The following is a 23,925-nucleotide window of genomic DNA, read 5'->3' as shown; positions in this document are numbered from 1 at the left end:
AAATTTTTCGACAGTCATAAAGCATACCACTGAGCACATAATACTTTCTGATTGTTAAAAGTATCATAAGTATGTTTAATTTTCTCTAATTATAATTGTGGACTATTACCTCTAGGTAGAGCACAATTTTTTAAAACTAAGGCATTCTTAGGCTTTGCTTTTCCTGTATGGATGATTAAAGGATTTAATATTATATTAAAAACTACACTAAGGTAATTTGAAGCCTTTGAAATTCTAGTAAGGCAGAAAATAGATAATTTTGTTTTCAAAAATAAGAATTCATGAGATAGACTGTATTCCATATAAATATGGGAAATGTAGAATCTAATTCAGAGGAAAAATGGCTTTCTTTCCCCCAAAGTCATTTCCTGAGTATGTTTTTAGAGTCTGGTTTCCCTCATCAAGTAAGCCAACTTCTGTCAGAATTTCAGAAGGGTTCTATAGGATACCTGAAGGATATTTTCTTCTTATTCTTTTGTTTCCTTTCTTCTTCATTCCTTGGTCATTTCTTCCTTTCCTTTAAAAGCTTTGTAGGGCTATTAGGATGAAATTATCAGAGCTGTGCCTGGCACATAGCTAAGAGCTCAGTAAGTATTAATCATTGTTATTATTATTTTTTCTTTATTATGGCCCCCACTTCCACAAACTTGGTAAAATACAAAAATTATTTAGTATTATTTTGCCTATTTGAATCTAAAAATATGGCTAAGAATCAGGAAGAAAGTTGCAAGTCAAATACTCTCAGAAGCCCCTAATATTGGCCTATTAGAAAGTTTGGATTTTATTCCAACGTTCCTCAATAAATGTTTATGAATCATCTCATATTTGTAAAGTGGTGCAGGGGAGGCACATATAATTCAGACATATATCTAATAATTTTCTACAATATGAATTTCTTATTTCAGCAACTAGAAATAATGTTATTTGAAATGTAGAGGAGATAAGACATATAAATAATTCAAGGTTGAGAGTTAAAAGTGCCCCAAGAAAGGTATAGATAAAATGAGAGTTCACAGGGGGAAATGGAAGAGCTATTTTCAGTTTAGGGGGTTAATAATTCATAACAGAGAGGATTTGAAATGAACTTTGATGATAGAGCTAGTTTTGGAAAAGCATAAATTTTAGGGAAGTGGGAAGATGTGACGGATTATGGATGGCTGCAAATTCTAGCACTTCTTGAATTGAGAGGTTGAATTTATTTCCCCTCCTTTGGAATCCTAGCTGGTTCTGTGACTGCTTTTACCAATGCAAAGTGATCAAAGTGACACTGTACCAATTCTAAGCCTAACCTCAGAGGACTGGCGGCTTCCCCTCCTCCCTCTTGCAAACTTCACTTGTGGGATCCATGTAATGAGCACCATGTCGGGAGCCCAGCTAGCTGCATGGGGAGACCATGTGGAGAGAACACACATGGGGAGGTAGTTTCAATAGTTTGCATTTTCTTGATGACTAACAAAGTTGGACACATCTTTTCCTTTGGATATGTTTTGGGGAGTATATGTTCAAGTATGCCCATTTTTTTTTCCCTACTGGTTTATCTGCCCCATATCTTACTGTTTTCTAACTGTTTATCTATTACAGATAAGTCTTTTTCTCCCACACATTTTATGGCAAATACTTTCTCCCAATCTACTTGAATTTTTGTGCTTTTAATTGTGTCTTTTGTTGGAAAGAAGTCTGTAATGTTAATACAGTATAGTTTAATAAGTTTTTTTCTTTTATGGTTAGTATTCTATAAGGCCATTATGATATTTTCTAAGTTTCCTTCTATGAGCCTAAATGTTTAACCTTTGTATGTATGTATGTATGTATATGTATCTATCTATCCATCCATCTATCCACCTATCTATCATCTGTATTAGAGAGAGGGAGGGGCACAGCAAGAGGAGGAGAGAGAATCTTAAGCAGATTCCATGCCCAGTGTGGGTTCAATCTCACAGCCCTAAAGTCATGACCTGAGCTGAAATCAAGAGCTGGACGCTCAGCCAACTAAGCCACCCAGGCATCCTTAACCTTCATATTTAGATCTACCCCTCATTTGAAATTGATCTTTGTTTATATTGTGAGCTATGAGTCCACATTCATTATTTTCCTTATGAAATTATACATTTGATCCAGTTTCGCTTACTGAAGAGACCCTGGTTTCGTCTCTGCACTACATTGCCACCTTTGTCATTAAACTAAATGATCATGTAATTGTGGAGGTCTCTTTCTGCAGTCTTTTTATTCTCTTCCAGTGGTCTATATCTCCCAAATTAAGCACATTGTTGTAATTACTGTAGATTTACAAATCTTGAAATAGGATAGTATAAACTCTGTAATTTTTTTCTTCAAGATTGTTTTAGGCCTTTCTTGTCGTTCACTATTCTTTATACATTATAGACTCAGGTTGTCAATTCATGCACAAAACCTGGGATTTTTAATAAGATTATGTTGAATATGTAGACCAATTTGGAGAGAAATGGCAATCTTTATTATATTGAGTCCTCCAATACATAGCTACTGTGTATTCTTTCATTTGTTTAGATGTTCTTTCATTTAGTAACATTTTGTAGTCTTCTATGTATATATGTTTTATGCACTTCCAGTTAGATCTCATGCTTTTTTTTGAAGTTATTATAAATATTGTTATAAATGTCATTTTATTTAATTTTATTTCCTAATTATTTCTTGTTAGTATATAGAAAAATTATGTTTGTATGTTGGTTATTTCTTGATTTACAAAATTATTTAAAAAAAAGATTTTATTATTCATAACAGAGAGACAGACAGACAGAGACACAGGCAGAGGGAGAAGCAGGCTCCATGCAGGAAGACCAATGTGGGACTCCGTCCCGGGGCTCCAGGATCACTCCCTGAGCCAAAGGCAGACGCTCAACCACTGAGCTATTCAGGCATCCCTACAAAATTCTTTTTTAAGTTCCACTTTTTCTGTAGATTCTTTTGCATTCTACATAATCAATCAAGTCAAATGTGAAAATGTAGTTTTAAATCTTTCCCATTTCTATACCCCAATTTTTTCCTGCCTTATTGCACTGGCTAAAATTTCCAGTGTATACTGAATAGAAGTAGTGAGAGTAGACATCCCTATTCCCATTTTCAGGAGTAAATTTTTTCAATATTTGACCATTAATTATTTTACTTATTCCACATTTTCTAGCAGATTTTATAATGACTGGGTATCAAATCTATGAAATTATTTTTCTCCTCCTAATGAGAAGATCGTAAGATTGTCCTCCTTTATTCTAAGGTGGTAAATTATGATATATTCTCAAATATTAAATAAATCCTGCATTCCTGAAATAAACTTAACTTGTTCATGGTGGAATATCTTCTCATATGCCATCGCATTTGATTTGTTAACACCTTGTTTAGAAATTTTGCATGTATGTTCATAAGAGATATGTCAAAAATTTCCATTTTTTGGTAATATCCTTGTAAGGTTTTGAAATTAAGGTTATGTTAATCTTTTTTTAAACTTGGAAAATTTATATAAGATTAGTTTTATTTATTTTTTAAATATGAAGATATCTGGCCTTGGAAATTTCCTTATGGAAAATATTTTAAGTTAATTTAAAAATATTTTAGGGATCCCTGGGTGGCTCAGCGGTTTAGTGCCTGCCTTTGGTCTAGGGCATGGTCCTGAGGTCTCAGGATCGAGTCCCACATCAGGCTCCCTGAGTAAAGCCTGCTTCTCCCTCTGCCTGTGTCTCTTCCTCTCTCTCTCTTTCTCTCTCTCTCTCTCTCTGTGTGTCTCTCATGAATAAATAAATAAAATCTTTAAAAAATAATAAAAATAAAAATATTTTAATTAAATTTGATTTCTTTGATACAGGGTTATTTAAATTTTACAAATCACATAATTTTTAAATATTATAAAAATTTAGATACAACATTGTTTATATTATCTTATCATCTTTTTAATGTCTGTATGAGTTTTAAAGATCTCCAACTTATTACTAACATTGTATTTTGTGTCCTCTCTTTTTTCTTAAATAGTCTTGCTAGGACATTATTGATTTTATTAGTCTTTCTAAGGAATAACTGCATAAGTTAGTTAATTTTCTCTATTGGTTGATATTTTTCATTTTAATTTCTGCTCTTAGCTTTTTAATTTCCTTCCTTATTCTTTCTTTTAGTGTAATTTGATATTTTTACATATATTTCTCTAACATGTCTCTGGCTCAGGAGTCTGGGGTCTTCTGCCAGCATCCATGAAACTGATAGCTAACCTGTAAAGTATGTAAAAATCTCAGATCCTTCACAAATCTTGACAATAATACTCCCTTATTATCTTTTTAACATTTGTAGAAATTTTAGTAATGCCATATTTCTTGTTGCTGTTATTGGTAATTTTGTCTTCTCTGGTAACTTTTTCTTTCTCTGCTCAGGCTCCACAAAGACATCAATTTTATTGATCTTCTAAGAAATAGCTCTGCTTTTTTGTTTTATTTGTTTCTGTTCCTCATTACTGCTTTTCTCATATTTATTTTGTGTTTAATCTTCTTTTTTGCTAATTAAAGTGGAAGTTGTGGTCAGAGATATAAGACATTTTTTTTAATGGTACCATTACAAATGGAACCATTTTTTTTTAATGGTTCAATTCCTGGTAAATATTGATTTAGCTTTATCCCACAAATTTTGATTTTTTTTTGTTTTAATTTTCATCCCATTCAAAATGGTTTTAAAATTTCTTTTTGATTTCTTCTTTGATCTATGGATTATTGAGAACTGTGTTATTACCTTATGCAAATATGGAGTTTTCTGTCACTGATTTCTAATTTAATTCAATTGTAATCAGAAAACACATTTTGTATGATTTGAATTCTCTGAAATTAATTCAGACTTGTTTTATGGTACAAAATATGGACAATTTTGTAAATATTTTTCATTCAGTTTAATGAAATATTTTCTGTTTTCTATAAATGTCAACTATGTCAAATATTTGGTAGTATTGTTCAAGTCTTCTATATCTTTATTAACTTAGTTTTCTTATTCTATCAGTTATTGAAAAGGGTTGAAATCGCCCACTGTAATTATGGATTTATCAATTTCTCTTTGTGGTTCCAGCAGTTTTGTTTCACATATTTTGAATCTCTGTTATTTTTTTAAGGTTTTATTTATTTATTCATGAGAGACACAGAGAGAGAGAGGCAGAGACACAGGCAGAGGCAAAAGCAGGCTCCATGCAGGGAGCCTGATGTGGGACTTGATCCCGGGACTCCAGCATCACACTCTGGGCTGAAGGCAGGTGCTAAACCGCTGAGTCACCCAGGGATCCCCTGAATCTCTGTTATTAAGTACATACATGTTTATAATTGTCCGCTTGAATTGGCCCCTTTATCATTATGTAATAACCTTCTTTTTCACTAGCCAATTCTTTGGTCTAATATCTACTTTCTTTGATATTTATATTATTCTTCCTTTCTTTTCATGACTATTAGCATGGTATATATACTGTCCATCCTTTTTACTTTTAACTGATTTGTGTTCTCATATTCAAAGTATGTTTATCCATTATATGTTCTCATTCTTTTGGGGAATATAAATAATAGTGAAAGGGAATATAAGGGAAGGGAGAAGAAATGGGTAGGAAATATCAGAAAGGGAGACAGAACATAAAAACTCCTAACTCTGGGAAATGAACTAGGGGTGGTGGAAGAGGAGGAGGGCGGGGGGTGGGGGTGAATGGGTGACAGGCACTGAGGGGGGCACTTGACGGGATGAACACTGGGTGTTATTCTGTATGTTGGCAAATTGAACACCAATAAAAAATAAGTTTATTATTAAAAAAAAAGTGTGTTTATCATAGGCATCATATAACTGGGTCATACAGTTGGCAATTTGATGATCTCCTTTTGTTTGGGTTGTTACATTTAACTGCTAAGGTTAGGTTTACATTTCCATGGAATGTGATAATTGATATAGTTGAGTTCAAATCTACCACCTTGTCATTTGTTTCTATTAGTCCCATGTGTCCTTTTTTCTCTTTTTCTGTCTTCTTTTGGATTAATTGAGCATATTTTTATTTCATTTCAATTCTGATTAGCCATATTTTTTGGAATATTTTAGTGGTTGATTTAGAGTTTATAGTATATATCTTTAATCCTTTCTACCCTAAGTAATACTCTGTATTACTTCATGTATAGAAACTTATGGCAATATACTCCCATTTCTTTCCTCTTGGCCTTTGTACTACTGTTGTCATAAATTTTAGTTTCTTTATATGTTATAAATCCAGTAATACAGTTTTTGTTTTTGCTTTAAATAGTCAGATATTTACATTTTTTTCATTATTTGATATTGGCTCACATGTTTACCATTTCCAGTTCTTTCATGCCTTTGTATAGATCCAGATTTCTCTCTAGTATCATTCTTTCTGCCCAAAGGACTCACTTTCACATTTCTTGTAATGCAGGTCTGCTGATGATATCTTTTTAAGTTTTTGTACTTTTGGAAAAATATTTATTTCACCTGCAGTTTTGAAAGATATCTTCACTGGGTATAGAATTCTAGGTTGACAGTTTATTTTCTTTTAGTGCTTAATCATCTTTCTGGCTTGCATGTTGTCAAGGAGAACTTTGCTATCATCCAATGAGAACTATACTGTTATTCTTACTTTTGTTCCTCTATGTGAAAGAAAAAAAAAAAAGATGAAGTATTTTTATTTTCTGATTGTTTTAAACTTTCTCTTTACTACTGTTTTATACCAATTTGGTTATCATATTTCATAGTTTAGTTTTATGTGTCTCATCTTCGGGGTTTCTTGAGTTTCTTGCTTGGATCTGTGAGTTTATACTTTTCATGAAATTCAGATAAAAATTTGCCACTATTTCTTCAAATAGTTTTTCTTCTTCTCCCTTTCTCTTTCTAGGAGTCCATTACACATATATTTGGCCAGTTGAAGTTGTCCCTCAAATCACTGACTTGTTCTTCTTCCTCCAGATAGGTACAAAGTAGAAGTAGATAATTCCAATCCAATTATGTATAGGAAATAATGGAGCTAGTTTCCAAACATTGTAAGGCCAAACATGCCTTTAATTCACCTCCACTTCTTAGGATATATCACTTCAGGATCCCAACTGACCAGCTTATTTTTGAACTTTATTTTTTATGCCCCTTGTACTAAGACTGCTATAAGCTCTGCTTTGCTACAGAGATGTTATCTGTATAGCATTTGAGTCGTTTGCCTGTCAAAGCTTAAGAATGAGCATATGCCTGGAGTGCATAGCTGTCTTAGAGTATCAGGTTCACTGGTCTACGCCTACCTTCTACCTGTGATCTTTATCTTTTAATCCTGACAGCCTTGGCATACTCATACTTTAATCCTTGCTTTCCTATTCTTATAAAATTGCCAAAAGTCCTGTTGGATTTTCTCCTTCTTAAAGGCTGCCCTCTACCTATTTCTCAACTTCTCACCTTGTACTTCCTAAAACAAATACCACTAGGGGAGGGGAAAAGCAGCACATAAATATTGGGCTCACTTCTTTCTGGGATTGCGGCCTCTTAAATCCTAACTGCCTTACAAGATCTCCAAAGCCTTCAAAAGAACTTCTAAAAATTTATCCACTTTATTTTTGTTCTTGATTAGTGCATGATCCATTATAAGATAATCAATCAGATCTGGAAGCATATGTGCCAGAATAATTATTTTTTGAATGAAGTAGTTTTCACATTGAGAAATCTGTAATTATCTGTAAAAAATATGCTTTATTGTGTAATACTCCAAAGGAACATATTTCTGCTGTTTTGAAAAGTCGATAATATATTTTTTTCTTTTTACCTTTTGATACTTGTCACCTATTTCTCCTGGTGTTTATTGCACCTTGCTAGCAATCACCAATTTGTTCTACCTATGAGTTTGGTTTTGTTTATGGGTTTTTGCTTCCTTTTTTTTGATTCCACATATAAGAGATAGCATATAGTATTTGTCTTTCTTTGTCTGCCTTATTTCACTTTTCATAATGCCCTTTCAGTTCATTTATATTGTTGCAAAATCTTGATTTTGTTCTTTCTTAAATTGAATAACATTCATACATCACCCCCTATCTTCTTTATCCATTCATTGATCGACCTTAGATTGTTTCCATATATTGGCTATTGTAAATAATGCTGCAGTAAATACCCATTTAAGTTAATATTTTCTTTGTTTGGATAGACAGCTAGAAGTTGAATTGCAGGATTGTGTGCTAGTTCTATTTTTACATTTTGAAGAACTTCCATACTATTTTTCATAGTGGCTGCACCAATTTACATTCCCACCAACAGTGCATAAGAGTTCCCTTTTCTCCACATCTTTGCCAACACTTGTTTTCTTTTGTCTTTTTGATAATAACCTTTTTAACAGGTATGAAGTAATATCTTATTGTGGTTTTGTTTTGTATTTCTCAGATGATTACTGGTGTTGAGAATATTTTCATGTACTTGTTGGCCATATGTAGGTCTTTGGAAAAATATCTATTCAGATCTTCTACCCATTTTTCTATCAGCATGTTTGTGTTTTTTCTTTACTATTGAGTTGTCTGAGTTCTTCGTATATTTTGAATATTAGGTCCTTCTTTGATCCATGATTTGCATATATTTTCTCCCATTCAGTAGCTTGCCTTTTCATTTTATCATTTCCTTTGCTATACAGAAAGCTTTTTGGTTTAATGTAGTCCCACTTGTTTATTTTTGTTTGTGTTGCTTTTGCTTTTGGTATCAGATTCAAAAAACAAAAACAAAACAAAACAAAACAAAAAACAAAAAAAACCCATCACCAAGACCTATTTCAAGGAACTTATTGCCTATGTTTCTTTCTAGGAGTTTTATGTTTTTTGGGTATTATATTCAAATCTTTAATCCACTCTGAGTTTATCTTTGTGTGTAGTGTAAGATAGTAGTCGAGTTTCATTCTTTTGTATGTGGCTGTTCGTTTTTCCAACACCATTTATTGAAGAGAAATGTTCTCCATTGTACATTCTTGCCTTGTCATAGATTAATTAACCATATATGTGTGGGTTTATTTCTGAGCTCTCTATTCTGTTCTATTGATCTATATGTCTGTTTTTATGTCAATAGCATAATGTTTTAGTTACTATAATTTGTAATATATTTTGAAATCAGGGAACATGATGCCTCCAGCTTTGCTCTTTCTCAGTATTACTTTGGCTGTTTGGGGTCTTTTGTGGTTCCATACAGATTTTAGGATAATGTGTTCTATTTCTCTGTTCTATTTCTCTGAAAAATTCCATTGGAATTTTGATAGGAATTGCACCGAATCTGTAAAATTGCATTGGGTAGTATGGACAATTAGTAGTATGACTCTTTGTTGGCTTCTGGATGAAATAACCACCTTTCCCAGTCTTGAAGGAGTGTGCTTATGTAAGAGATGATCCTTGTCACTCAACCATACCTCAGCTCTTTGTTGTCTCTCAAATCTTTATGCTTGTCCAAGCAATCTGTTATACTTTTAGTATTTCCCAGTAGTTGAGCATGTATATGCCAAGACCTGTCACTGTCCCTAAGGGGAGAATCTCAGTTTACTGTATATTCAGGGAATATCAGTAGCATAACAACTGCTTTTAGGATCCAAACTATTCAATAGAAACTTAGGGTTTCTCTAATTAAATCTAAGAGCTCCTTAAAAAAGCTATTATAATGTAGTCACTATAATGTATCACTATCTCTTTCTATATCTTTATCTGTACACACACATGCACACAGATTCAGTATCTAAAGCCTCTAGTCACAATGCTGTTATATATTAGGAACTGGAAATCCATGGCAAAGAACAAAAGTTTTCCATTGATCATATACAAAAAAACTCACAACTCACTGGAAATCTCATTCAAGATAGTAAGAAGGTAAGTTTATTCTTTTTTTGGGCAAATTAATACATTACATTTTTAAATCATTCTGTCTTCAAGTTACCAAAATCCAAATTTACAAGTTATGTAAAATACTTATTTTATGAAGTCACCCATGCTTTAATATGTCCTTTATCCTTTGATTCATTTTATAATTTTGAAATGGCAAGTACAGCTTATATTACCAAAACATTTCCTTTAATCTGAAAAATGTGATTTCTGAAAAGCCACTCAACACAAATAAGGCTCTAAGTAAAGCTTCCTTTTCTAAATCAGTTTAAATTACTTATATTTTAGATAGTGATGCAGTGTTAGAGCCCTACAAAAAAATGAGTGAAATAGCACTGAGTTTTGTCAATTATATATATTTTTTTCTATTTGAAAGGAAGAAAGGCAGGCCAGTAGTGATTTAATTGACTTAAAAAAATCTTTTCTGTTTCTGTCTTTTGTTTTTAGTGGTTTAGTAATTCTTGGAGTCCTTTGTAGTATGTAAAATGAATTTGTGTAAAGGCACTGAGTTTTTGTGTTTTTGAATTTGTGTTAAATGCACTATGAATTTACTGTTAAAATTTAACTGAATTTTTATGGTTATGGCATAAAGCTAATAAAATAATCCAAATATTGTAACCATGTTTTAATCAAAGGTGACTATCTTAAACTGACTTAATTCCAAATGTCTGGACTTGTTTTAACTTAATGGCTCTATGTCTAAGCAATAATTTAATTTTAAGCTTTTTGTTTATTCCAAGTAAAGTCAAACAATATGTACATTTGTTAGAAATAATCTTTGGGCAACACTTGAGTTGATGTATCCCATTAGAAATGATTTGGGGAGCTTCATTTGAGTAACCTATCTAAACTGTCTCTTATGATTTGTGTAAATAAAAGGGGAAAATTAACTATATATTCTTTCCATTCAAAATTAACTGTTGAATGTTAAATATTTTCCACATCTATCCATTTTGGATTTATTGAAATAAGTTTCAGAAGTAGAGCCTCTTCCAAATTGCTAGAGCATTTGAACCATAAAAGACTTTTAAAAATATTTTTCAATCCCATGGGTAGTAATCTAATATTTAGGAATTTTTTAAAGGAATGAATGGGGTATAAACTTTAAAATTAGAACTTCATGTGTGATCCATCATAGACAGCATTGTTTTAGTGTTTATAAAGTGCCAGGCACTTGAAATAGACAAAGGGGGAAGAGAAAGGGAAATAAAATTTATGCAGTATTCCTTATTTTCCAGATACTTTAACTGTTATATAATTTCTTATTTTATTTTTAGATTTATTTCTAAAATAAATCTAAAAAGAAAGAGAGAGAGAGAGAGCAATGGGGATGGGCAGAAGGAGAGGGATAGAATCTCAAGCAGACTCCCCACAGAACATGGAGCCAGAGGCAGGGCTCTTTCTCATGACCCTGAGATTATGACCTGAGCTGAAATCAAGAGTCAGATACTTAACCAACTGAGCCACTCAGGTGCCCTTACAATTTATTTATTATTTTTTTTATTTATTTTTTATTTTTATTTTTTACAATTTATTTTTATATCACTTTTATAAGTATACAAAGTTATCCTGACTTCAAAGATGAGGAAACTACAGCTCAGTAAGATTAAGTAATTTGTTCATGAGTATAAAGGCAGAAAACGGAAACAGAATTTAAGCACACAGAGGAATGGAAAGGAAGGCAAATCATAAGATAACTGGTTCCATTTCATCGTCAAATACCACATTTAGTCATTCATTCAACTGCTCACACTGTTGGACTCTAATATGTGTCTAGGTATTGACACTGGGGATATAAAGTGAGATAAGGAGTCACGGATCCCAAACTTAAGGGGCTGGTGGTACAGTATGTGGTTTTAGGTTGCAAGTGCTATGAGAGAGAAATGCCTGAGGTGCTGGAGCTCAGAAGATGGCAAACTTAATTAGCTTGTGAGTTGAGCTGCTGTCTTCTATTTTGCTTATCTTCACAAGTATGAGAGGCAGATATTATTCCCCCATTTTGTGGATGAAGAAATTGAGATTCATAGAGATTAAGAGTATTGTCAATGATAACCCAACTAGTAAGTGACTTACTTTGGACCAGGCTCACGTTTCAGCTTCTGTTCTCACCTTGTGGCAAACCTGCAATAGGACTTAGTGGTTTTCTGGTATTAATTATGTAAGAGTACATTTATTAAAGTGTTAGTGTCCCATGTAGATTTTACTGGAGATCTTTTAAAAGGGTATTTCATTGTAGCATTCTTTTCTCACTAATATTATTAAAAACTCGTTTAGTGGTTAAGAAAGCATGAACATGTCATAGGAATGGCAAATGTGATCTACATTCCAAAGGTGGTTCCCAGCCTCTCACTCTCCTGTTCAAAGTCAGCCTACAGAGAACAGTCACCAGAGAGGGACCAGTGATGGTACTCACTCCCTCACCAATGCATTTCTTAACGCCTTGATGAAAGGAGACTGTCCTCTGGACACACCCAGGATTAATAGTTAGCAGGTGGCTAAATGGGTTGTATATTACTTCCTCTTCCTGAGCTATCTGAATCCTTCCTTGACATCATAGTGGGGAAATTGTGGCACATCATGCTCACTGACTGTAGGCCCTACGGAGTTCAGCCTTTAGTTAGCCAGCCTAGCGACCAGTAAAGCCACTTCTGGGTATTCGAGCCACACTGTCAAATCCTGAATCCCGAGTAAGTGCACCCAGATCAATACATTCTTTCTCTTCGACCTCTATTTTCTCATTTTTTTTGTTTTATCCTAATACCATGTTCCTCAGTGTTGCCTTCCCACTTCCCCCTATTCCTGCCCAATAAATTATCTGGATATCACATATGCATGTGATCAACCCAGTTCAGAATTCCATGAAGTCTAGTTTCTGAGGCCAGCCCTATTGTCAATCACTGTATGGTCATAGTTCTACAAGAAAATAGGTAACTGGCCCTGGGTAGTTAAAGGGGCTATTTATAAAGATGAAGGCTGGTTTGGGATAAAGTAACAAGGATGGTTCAGTACCCTATCTGTCCTTCTCCCTGGGCTGAATGGGGAAGAGGATGGAACCGTTTTCAGAATACAGACAGAAGGACTGTATAGACGGGACAGGAAGCTTATCCTTCTGTAGAGGACATACCCAACATTCAGTGACTCAATACAGAGGGTGCTGGGAGGAAAACCAGTTCAGCCTATCTTTTCCCACTCATGCCCTCCATCCATCTCCCGGTCTACACTGGCCTGGCTAGAAGGAGTCTACTGATAATTTCCAAAAATGTTGGCCTTCTGAGGCACAGAGTAAGGTAGAAAAGGGAGAGTGGATCTTGGAGGGGCAAACAAAATCTACCCAAACAATAGGCCAAATATTTAATGTAGGATTATCTATGATATTTGAAATATAGTTAGGAAATAGCTATGTTCAATTATAAGTTTTACCTAGATAACTAATTATATTGAATAGATGACTATACTCACTTTTTTTGTTTGTTTTGGTACTCATTTTGTGAAAACGGAACAATTAAATATTCAGAACTTCAGGCAAAGAGTTTATCTTAAGGGATATTTCAAGTTTTTAAAAATTTACATTTATATCAGAGTTATGCTCATTTGCATTTAATGATCACATTACTCCAAACATTTGTTATTTAACAAAGAATAATAAAGTATATTCTCCTCTCTTTTCTCAATGTTGGCTGTAACTTAATATACAGGAACAGTGTCCATTTTTATTATAATCTATACATAAACAGTATATATATTTGGTTAGCAGTATTTTTATATAAAAAAGAATATCATGGGGTTGTGTGTAGAAAGCATAAAGAAAAAAAGTAAAAGTGATTAATTAAAAAATAAGTTTTTTGTAGTAGTATTTATACCATCTTCTTAGATTACGTATTTGGAAGGTAATAAAGTTAAACCATGTCTTTCTTGTTGGTGTTTTAATTGTTAAAACTTCTATGGGTAACCAATATTATGACATGCTATTTAGCTTAAAAGTGGTCTGAACAATCTCTTTCATTCATGGTTTTCTTTGGTACGATTTGGTACGTAGCGATTAAATCAAAGCCTTTGCAAAGAAAGTCTGGAATAGCAGTAAGCATATGGACATTAGTCTTCAAGTCTCAGATCTTTAAAATGTGGTTAAATTGGGGCCTACTTCCTATGGTGAAGATTACCTATGTTGATTACCTGAAGTGCTTAGACAGTTCCTGGCATATTGTAAATGCTCAGCTAACTTAGCTTACCTTCCCTCTACACTTTTGCCTAGTTACCTCCTATTATCTTAGGACTCCACCCAGAGATAATTAGCTCAGAGGGGCTTTCTGGGATCTGCTATTCCCCAAATTAGAGAATGCTTTCTAATATAGGTCTTTACAGTAATCTGTATTTTTCCTTTACAGTACTTGGCTTGTAATTACATGCCTGTGGGTTCATTAAATCACTGTCCATTTCTCTTGCTCATTTAGCATTATGAGTAACTGTTCTTGTTTTGCTATCCCATGTCATGAACTGATGGGGAAAAAATATTTGAAACAAACTGACTCAGAGAACTTAGTATGGCAAGCATACCACAATTGTTTAATAATTATCTTGATTATTAAAGGTGGCAATAGGCACAACTCTGAAAATTATTGGCAATACCTAGAACTGGAAATGCATTTATAAGACAGTCTTCTTGAACCTATAATTGTTCTTCTCAGCAAAGTACTTGTTGAGCTTTGTCCATGTAGAACTTAAATGCACATCTATCCCTGGTTCCTGATGCCAAAGAGTGCACTGAGTCCAATATCTGCTTGGTTCAGGCACCAGGTGAAGTTATATAGTTACCAATAAGTAATCCTTGCTTATGAAAGGCTTAGTTCCAAACACTTAAGCACTACTCTCTGTAATTCTAGTCTGAACTAATAAGAAAGTACTATTTTTTAAAATGAATGATTTTTGTTTGCACAAATCAGAAGAAATTGAAATTTGGTTATACTATGAAGAGATATTAAGCACCTATTACGCACAATCCAGTTTGGGATATGAGCTATTCATGGTGGAGAATTTGACTTTTTTATAACAATTCCGAGGCTTCCTGAGAGTGAAGAGCCATTAGACAGAGCAGGCCAAGTGGGTTGTGCAACAGCAGCCTGACACAGGGGAAGAGAAAACAAAAGACGATGAACAAGCACACACTGGAGGGTGACTGAAATGGGATAAAGAGAGAGATTTCAATTACTGCTCTAAATGGAAAATATGTTACTCATCTGTTGCTATGTCAATTATCCCAAATGTGGCAGCTCAGAATAACAAACATGTAAAGTCAACCATTCTGTGGGTCAGGATTTGGGGCTGGCTCAACGGGGTAGTTCTGGCTCAGGTTAGGCTGTTGGTCAAGGCTGTAATCATCTCACCTTGGGAAAGATCCTCTTCCTACTGCACTCATGTGGCTGTTGGCAGGCTTCAAATGGGCCTCTCTAGAAGCTTACTGAGTATCCTTATGACACAGCAATTGGCTTACCCCAGTGCAAATGACTCAAGAGACAGATAGCAAGGTACTGCAAGCAAGCCTCATGGTAATCACAAGATGGAAGCCACAGGTTTTCTTAGAGCCTAATTTTAGAAGTGACATCCCATCAGTTCTGCCATATTCTGTCCTCTAAAAGAGAGTCACTAAAGCCAGCCTGCATTCATGGAAAGAGAAATTAAGCTCCACCTCTTGAATGGAGAAGCATTAAGGAACTTGTGCACATATTTAAGAATGATAGAGGAAACATGAAAGGACAGGGAAATATCCAGATGTGTAGGTGGTACCTTATGCATAATGTCTGGGCTGACCTTTTAATGAAAGCTTACAATATAAAGTAAGATTAACTATTTCCCTCCAGCTCTTAGGAATCAACTGTTTTTGTGTATATATGTATGTGTGTATATTTCAAAAGGCAGGAGCAGGCCTGAGAGGAACTCCCCTACAGTCAGGTGACATATAAACCAACACCGTAAGGTACAATGCCTTAATGTCAAATCCCAAGAGCAGTCAGTAGGAAAGGAGGATTCAGCATGGCTTATGGAAATCAAGAACGGCTTCACAGAAGGCACGAGTTGCTTCAAATTGTAAATATTAATGTCATATATATTTTGCTTTTTATTGAAGAAGAGATCTTTCAAGTTAGAGTTTTGCTGTTTAAATGGAGCAAAAATATCTGTGTTCATTTGTTAGCTGTGTCTTTTCCCTGTCTCAAGTTCCTGATCTCTTTAGTTAAAAGGCCTTAATTCTTTAAGTTATGCAGTATTGAATAAAGATCGCAAAACATTCTCTGAATGATGGATAGTTGCACCATCCATCCATTTAGCTCTTCTTTTGAGAGAGACAGACAGACAGATACACACACAGAAAGAGAGAGAGAATCTCCACCCACAAGCATTGGCATGATTCTGTGTGTACCAGCAGGCATGCAAATTCTGAAAAAAAGGGAAAGTAGGTTGCTGTTCCCATCTAAATTCTTATTAGTCCAAAAGCCATGCTCTGGGAGCTATGTAACTCTATATTCATCAGTTAAACTTGCCACGTTTGCTATGGTCATTAGTGCTTCAAGCAAACAAAAGAAATAAGCAATTAAAAAAAAAAAACCAACCAACAAAAAACACTGTACCTCACCTACCCTTATATTATTTCCTTGATTAAGCACAGAGCTAGTTTGCCACAGAAAACTTTGGGGTTTTTATCCTCTTTACTCCAATAGTGTCAATGGTGCTGATGCAGCTGCGTAATTTGCATAGAAAGTTGCTTGATTCTGTAGTCAGAATACCAATAAGGTGGCCTCTTTCTAAGCATGTTTATTCTCTCTTGATTGACTCTTCACTTGCATGCTTTTCTGCACAATGCACACTTACTTGCATATTCTCAGCCATCTGTCAAACACTTACCAAGACTTAAGTCTGGCCTCGTAATCAAACTTGAATGCTATGGAAACATTGGTACATATATGGCCCAATACTATAGAACTGTAACCACAATCTTCTTCTTAAAGAAAATAATCAATAAAAATATGTTACTCTATATACAATCTTGGTTGACTTCATTTAATTACAGAAAGTTGTAATAGTTAAGTCTATAATTACCAAGACAGAGTTAGTTATACATTTCTAGCAAATGACTTCTTAGTAATAAACAACTGTAGTTCTCTAGCCACATGAACTATATAGCAGTCCAACATGATTTCCAGCCTGTAGAAAGGAATCTACTTCATCATTCTATTAGTTATGCTACCTAGATTCAGACTTCCTCTTCATAAATTTTGGACTTTACTAACGAGAACAACATTTGGAAGTATACTCAAGGGAAGAACAGGACAAGAATAGTTTAAGTTGGAATTATACTAGAAAATCCTAGAAAAGTCTGAGATGGATGGCCACATGCTTATAGATGATCCAACTCAATTTTCCATCTAATGCTTTAAACTATTTTACAAAATATCTATCCACAAAAATCATGTAGCTGAATTAGAAAATACTCAATGAAGATATAATTTATTGCCTCTCAATTCATTCAATAAAATTTAATAGGTGCCTTTTGTTTGCCAGGACCTGTGCTAAGAGTTGCTAATATCAAAGTGTGGAAGGCATAAGCCCCTGCCTTCCCACATCTTATCCTTTCCATTTCTGGATATGTCTATTATTTAGAAAGTGATTGCATATACCTAGTCAAAATCTTCCCCGAAAATAGCCAGTTACTGGTCTTTGGTCTGCCATCTGGGAGTTATACAGACAAGACAAATCTCTTTTTTATCCTGCCAGAACTTCAGATCTGAAGATAGTTATTATATCTTCTCTGAACTTTTTCTTCCTCAGAGTCAGTCCTCTGGTCCTGGAAAATCCAGGTTATTTTTCACTGAACACATTGTGATTTGAATATGCTCCTTTTCAAATGTGGGCTGTTGAACATTATATAATCTGTTTTAGACATATCTGGACATCTTAGAGAAGAATGAAAGGATCATTTTTTCTTTAAATCAGAAGCTTGAATTATTAATGGATTCTTCTGAGTATACAGTCACAGAATAGAGACATATTGATTTTTCTTAGGCTTCGTTCATCCTGCCACTTCTTACCATCTATTGGCCAGATAGGATCTTAAGTAATTAAGTAAATCCCTGTAGCTAGCGTCCTTGTTTTTCCAGGTCTTACTGTGATCATTCTGGACATTTTGGTGATTTATATAACTCATGAATAATAAGATGCTCATCCATGAGTAACAATTAAATCTTCATTTGCAATAGAACCTTTTGCTTTAGGGAAAAAGAACACTGCCTAATCACATAAACATGAAACGCATCTCTTCAAAATAAAAAAAAAAAGACATTTTCATAATGTTATGCAATCTTTTAAAGTTAAATAAGCAAGAAAAAAGAAATAATGCTGAATAAGGAAAATAAAAGGAAATGAGATAAAACTTAGATAGTTTAAGTCTTTACTCTGGAAAAACAGCTATATGCTATAATACATGCTGACTGCAAAAAATTTCAGGACATACAAACAAGTGCATAGGGAAAGCAGAGATTATGTGGTACACTATCAACATCTAATGACTACAGATAAAGATTCGATGTCTGTCCTTCAGGGCCTCTTCTCTATGTATATATACATGCATATGGATATAAAATTATAAACTGCAATCACAAACACATTTAGTAGTCTGGGTTTTTTTCCCCACTTAACATAGTGTGAATAATTTTCCACCATAAACACAATGCTATATGAGTACTCTTAATAATGACAGCATTACATTAGATAGAGGCACCACATATTTTTAAAACATTTTTTTTTCTAATGAGACATTTAGGTACTTCACAGTTTGGGTTTTACATTTTTTTTTCTACTATAAACAAATATATGCTTCCATAGTTTTGCACATTGTCTGATTACCTCTTTGGGAAAAACTCGAGAAGTACAATTATTGGCTCAAGGGGTAAACACATTTTGAGGTTTGATATATCTTGCCAAACTGCTCTCTGGAGAGTTTACCATTTTATACCCCTCCCATCAGTATATGAGAGTGTCAGTTCACCACACTCTCATAAGACAATGTGTATCATTGTCATTTTTGAAAATTTGGTCATTTTAGTTCAATTTGCATTTCTTTGAGTATTAATGTGAAAATTTTTATATACATTTATTGGCTTTTTATACATCTTCTTTTCTAAATATGCATTGTTAATTTTTCCATTAATATGTTCTCCTTTTGCTCATTGAAGAAATTATGCATATTTTTAAAAGATTTTATTTATTCTTTTGAGAGAGAGAGATGCAAAGAGAGAGAGAGCATGAGCAGGGGAGAGGCAGGGGGAGAAGAAGCAGACTCCCTACTGAGCCCAGAGGCCAATGTGGGGCTTGATCCCAGGATCCAAGACCCTGAGACTGTGACCTGAACCAAAAGCAGATGGTTAGCTATCTAAACCACCTAGATGTCCCAGAAATTACATGTAATAGACTATTGTATCTTTCCGTCATTTGTAGTGTAAATTTTATTTTTCAGAGTTTGTTTGATTTGTTTGTTGCGTTCCCCTCCCCTAAAATAGAAGTTATAAATTTTGATGTGGTCAACATATTAGTGGCCTCTGGTGTCTCAATCTCAATTTATAATGAGCATTCCCATTACACAACAAACATTCCCAAGGTGGTCCATTTAAAGCAGACTCTTCATAATTAAAAATGAGTAATGTGAGCATATTTCTTCTATCTCAGCTTTTAATTTTCTGGTAATCGGTTTAATGACTGGTATTTAAAAGGATTGATTCAGAGTTTTTAAATTACACACTGAAATAATATTCTCCAAATATAATGTTTTGGGTTTAGGCAATGAAATAAAATGTTCCTTCTTTTACATTAATTGATTCAGTAAAAAATTATCAAACACTAGGTGAATGTATATAGTTCCTATACTGAGAAAAACAAGAAAAAATAGTATCAGTTGTCCTGATCTCACAGAACTGCATAATTAGTTCCCAAGATGTAATGCTATATTTGGAAGGCATTTAATGCTGAGGGAAAAAAAAGGTAATGTTAGAGAAAGTACTCTTTCCTCCCTCCCTTCCTTTCACCCATTCTACTACTTTCCCTCACTGCCTTTCTCTTTTCTTCTTTTCTTCCTTTTTCTATTTTTGATTCCTTAAGAGATGGGTCCCTCAAACTGAACTATAAGGGAATGCTTTGGGTTGGCAGAAGAGAGGTTGGGGAGCATTTCAGGCAGTAGGAAGAGTTTACTTCATAGCAGCAGGAAGTAGGAAACCTGTAATTATGAAAAAACCAATCAGAGAACTGGCCACAGAGGAGCTGAGATTAATGCTAGTGAGCCAACATATGAAAAGACTTGAGTGACAGGTTCAAGAGTTTACGTGCCATGTGATCTGTGATGGAAACCATCTTTAAATTATGCTCTGCCATTTATCAATTATTTTACTGGAGACAGATCCCTGAATTTCTCTTAAAAGATTTATATTTAGGGAGGGATGATTATTTTTCTGTGCTTTGAAGAAAAAGGGCTGGAGTGAAGTTTGATAAATTGTATACCCAAGCGTCAACTATTTTCTTTAAATGATAGATTCCATAGTCAGTCACACATGCCAGGTAGACCCGATAGAGTTATTTTAACACAACAATTTCTGATTGATTTTCTTTAGCAACACCCAATGTGAGCAGGTCAACTACAAATTATGTCCTGTATGATTTTCCCTTCCAGCAGTTTGCTAATAGGATCATCCAATGAGGGGAAAAAAAAAAAAAAACCTTTTTCAAGATTAAAAATATTATCTGGATAAGTTTAGATTATTTTGATAGGTACATCTCAAGGGTAAACTGAATAGAAAAAAAAGATATCTTTATAGCTACGCTTCAGTTGCCTTTCTCCTTTTCAAAATATGATCAGACATGTGATGTTTTTGTTGCTTTTTTTTTTCTCTTAAAAGGGTGAATGTTTACATAAGTCTCTTATTTTGTTTATTCAGGACACCGTAACTTTATAGTTTAAAGAAAGGAAATAAAATTTATGTTCCTATCTGGTTATTTTTTCCCCCAAAAGCTAACAATTTTTAAGTACAGTGTCATTAACACCCATAATCTGTGTGGGTTTTGAAATAAGGATGAAAAAGTGTTTTCTTTATTTTGTTTTTGCTTTAGGAATAAGTGCTCAGAACATGAAATTATATACAATTGACATTCACTGATTTTAGAGAGGTCTGAATTTTCTACATTTGCTGACGTTAAGTGGTATTATTTTGGGTTATGAAAGGCTGCCAAAACATGACTCTAGGCAAGGTAACCACTTAGGTATATTTATCATTTTCTTTAAATATCTTTCTAAGTATACTATATTTATAATAATCAGATTCTGCAACAGTACCACTTGTGAAAACAGGGCCTGCACCAGCAGCTGCACAGTTTGTACAATGCACAACTCCATTAATCACATAGACTACAGTGTGAGTGGTGCCTCCTGGGCTTGTGCAGGGGGAGTCCCTGTGAAGATGTCCATGTTATAAAGTAAAATTCTGAAACATATCAAGTATGTTGGCTTACACGGTCAAAAATAAAACTATATCTATCTGTTACATTTTGTATATTTAGAGAAACTATCAAAGAAATCTTATGAGGTTTTTATATTCAAACACAAATATGTATGTGTGTATGTTTAAAAATATATATATATATAACCTTTGAAGGTACAAATGATCCAAGATTTGATGTGTTGTCAGTTTGGTAAAATGAAAATGAATAAATATTTTAAAAATGTACTATGTATACATAATTCATGATATCAATTTTATTTTCTTAGGAAAAATTTGGGATGCTATAGCACAACACCAGATTTTTACTCTATAAATCACTTTCCGGCTAAACCTAATTTATACTTAAAATGTGGCAGCAACACACTTGCAAAGTATTTAATTTTATGGATTGAGAGTTCACCTATTTTTCCTATTCAGTCTTTTATTTTGTAAACACCCAGATGATCTCTGTCAATATATTAGTATGGAGACATGTTTATATGCGTGCACTTAATTTACAAAATGTGCCTCAGTACTTCTTGGGAATGCACTAGGTAGGGAGCTCTCCATCCTTATTAGCATTGCTGCTGTCTGTGTTCCAGTTGGCCATTCTAATAGGTGTGTAGTAGTATACCATTGTTATTTTAATTTGCATTTCCCTGATGAAATATGATTTGGAGCATCTTTTCATATGCTTATTTGCCATCTGTATGTCTTCTTTGGTGTGGTGTCTGTTAAGATGTTTGGACCATTTTATAATTAGATTGTTTCTTATTGTTGAATTTTAAGAGTTCTTTGCATATTCTGGATCAAACGTATTTTTTGCAAATATTTACGCCCAGTCTGTGGCTTATCTTCACATTCTCATGATATTGGCTTTCCCAGAGCAAAAGGTTTTGATTTTAATGAAGTCCAGCTAATTCAATTATTTCTGTCACAAACTATGCCTTAATGTTGTATGTTAAAGTTACGGCCATACCCAAGATCATCTAGGTTTTACTCCTATGTCATCTTCTAGGAGTTTTATAGTTTCGTGTTTTATATTTAGATCTGTGATCCATTTTGAGTTAATTTTTGTAGAGGGTCTAAAGTTCTGTGTCTAGATTCATTTCTTTGTATGTGGAATAACCAGTTGTTCCAGTACCATCTGTTTAAAAAATCTATCTTTGTTCTATTGTATTGCTTTCCTCCTTTGTCAAAGACCAATTGAGTATATTTATAAAGGTCTATTTCTAGGTTTTCTGTCCTGTTCTATTAAGCTATTTGTTCATTCTTTATGGATACCACACTGTCTTGATTACTTTAGCTTGATAATAAGTCTTGAAGTCAGCTACTGTCAGTTCTCTGACTTTGTTCTTCTTCTTCACTGCATTGGGTAGGCTGGGCCTTTTGCTTTTCCATATAAACTTTATCTTTTAATTTTTAAAAATTTAAAAAATTTAATTAGCCAACTAACACATTGTTAATTTCAGATGTAGTTAAACTTTAAAATGAGTGTTTTGATCTTCATAGGATACCTTTTTGGGACTTTGCAATTGCATTTAATCTATACATCATGTTGGGAAGAACTGACAGCATAACAATATCGAGTCTTCCTATCCAGGATCGTGGACTATATCTCCATTTATTTAGTTCTTGATTTCATTCTTCAGAGTTTTGTAGTTCTTGTCACACAGATCTTGTACTTATTTATTTATATTATACTTCAGTATTTCATTTTTTAGAGCTAATGTAAATGGTAGACTGGCAAAAGGAACTACTGTATGTAAGGCTTTAGTAATGCGGTGGCGGGGTGTCAGGGAAGAGAACATGTTCTATAGTTCTATGACTACATATCAGTCTTTTAGGGACCCCGTGCCTCTGGACCGTAAACTTAACAGGAGTTTCTACTTTTTTCTCCCTCCTTAGATGGGACAGCATGGCTAGAGTGGGCTGGAGTTGGGTGTTTCCATTTGCCCAGTTGGTCAGACTGTGATAATATCTCAGCAGGTTAGGCTCTGGTTAACTCATTTCCCTTGAGTGCAGGTCCTGTTAGGAATAACTAAGTGGTCTGGCATATTTCAAAATGGTTCTTTTTCCTCTCCCCCTGCCAGGAGCCCAATGGCATTTTTCTCAATATTTGCTGTGGACTCCTGATGAAGCTCTGGGAGGTAAATCTCACAATTTAGTGGGGCCCCTCATGATTGGGCCCATTTGGAGTTTTAAACTCTCAAGAGTTGTTGGCACTGAGCCTCCAGCAATTCATCAATTACATTTCAGGTTTTCCTACCCTAGCACGGTTCCCATGGCAGTTTCCACTCATGAGTCTGTTACAATAAGCCACAGTGACCTGTATTTGCCTATCTGTCTCTCCAGTCTTGGGGGGAGCCATCCACCCTGCGTCCTTCCTTCTCATATGAATTGAAGAAGCGTTGTTGGTTTTCAATCTATTCAGCTTTTTATTCTTCATTAGGATAGACTGGAAAATTCAAACTCCTTACATGCAGATCTGGAAACCAGTACTCCTACTTGTTTTTCAGAAATCTAATCTATTATATCAAACACATAGCCAATTATCC

General features: G+C 34.2%; 1 protein-coding gene and 1 long non-coding RNA gene across 5 annotated transcripts in view; one reads left to right on the top strand and one right to left on the bottom strand.

The window, feature by feature from the left end:
• Nucleotides 1–23,925, bottom strand: part of CABCOCO1 (ciliary associated calcium binding coiled-coil 1) — a 117,313-nt gene that overhangs the window by 49,505 nt on the left and 43,883 nt on the right. The window lies entirely within an intron of this gene.
• Nucleotides 12,455–23,925, top strand: part of LOC125754942 (uncharacterized) — a 73,147-nt gene continuing 61,676 nt past the window's right edge. Inside the window, exon 1 of the long non-coding RNA XR_007410117.1 lies at nt 12,455–12,544. This is a non-coding gene — a long non-coding RNA (uncharacterized LOC125754942). The remainder of the gene's footprint in view (nt 12,545–23,925) is intronic.

Source organism: Canis lupus, chromosome 4, assembly GCF_003254725.2.
Source record: "Canis lupus dingo isolate Sandy chromosome 4, ASM325472v2, whole genome shotgun sequence".
Classification (NCBI taxonomy): domain Eukaryota; kingdom Metazoa; phylum Chordata; class Mammalia; order Carnivora; family Canidae; genus Canis; species Canis lupus.
Note: the sequence above shows the minus strand (reverse complement) of the source record. Positions and strands in the feature narration are given on the sequence as shown.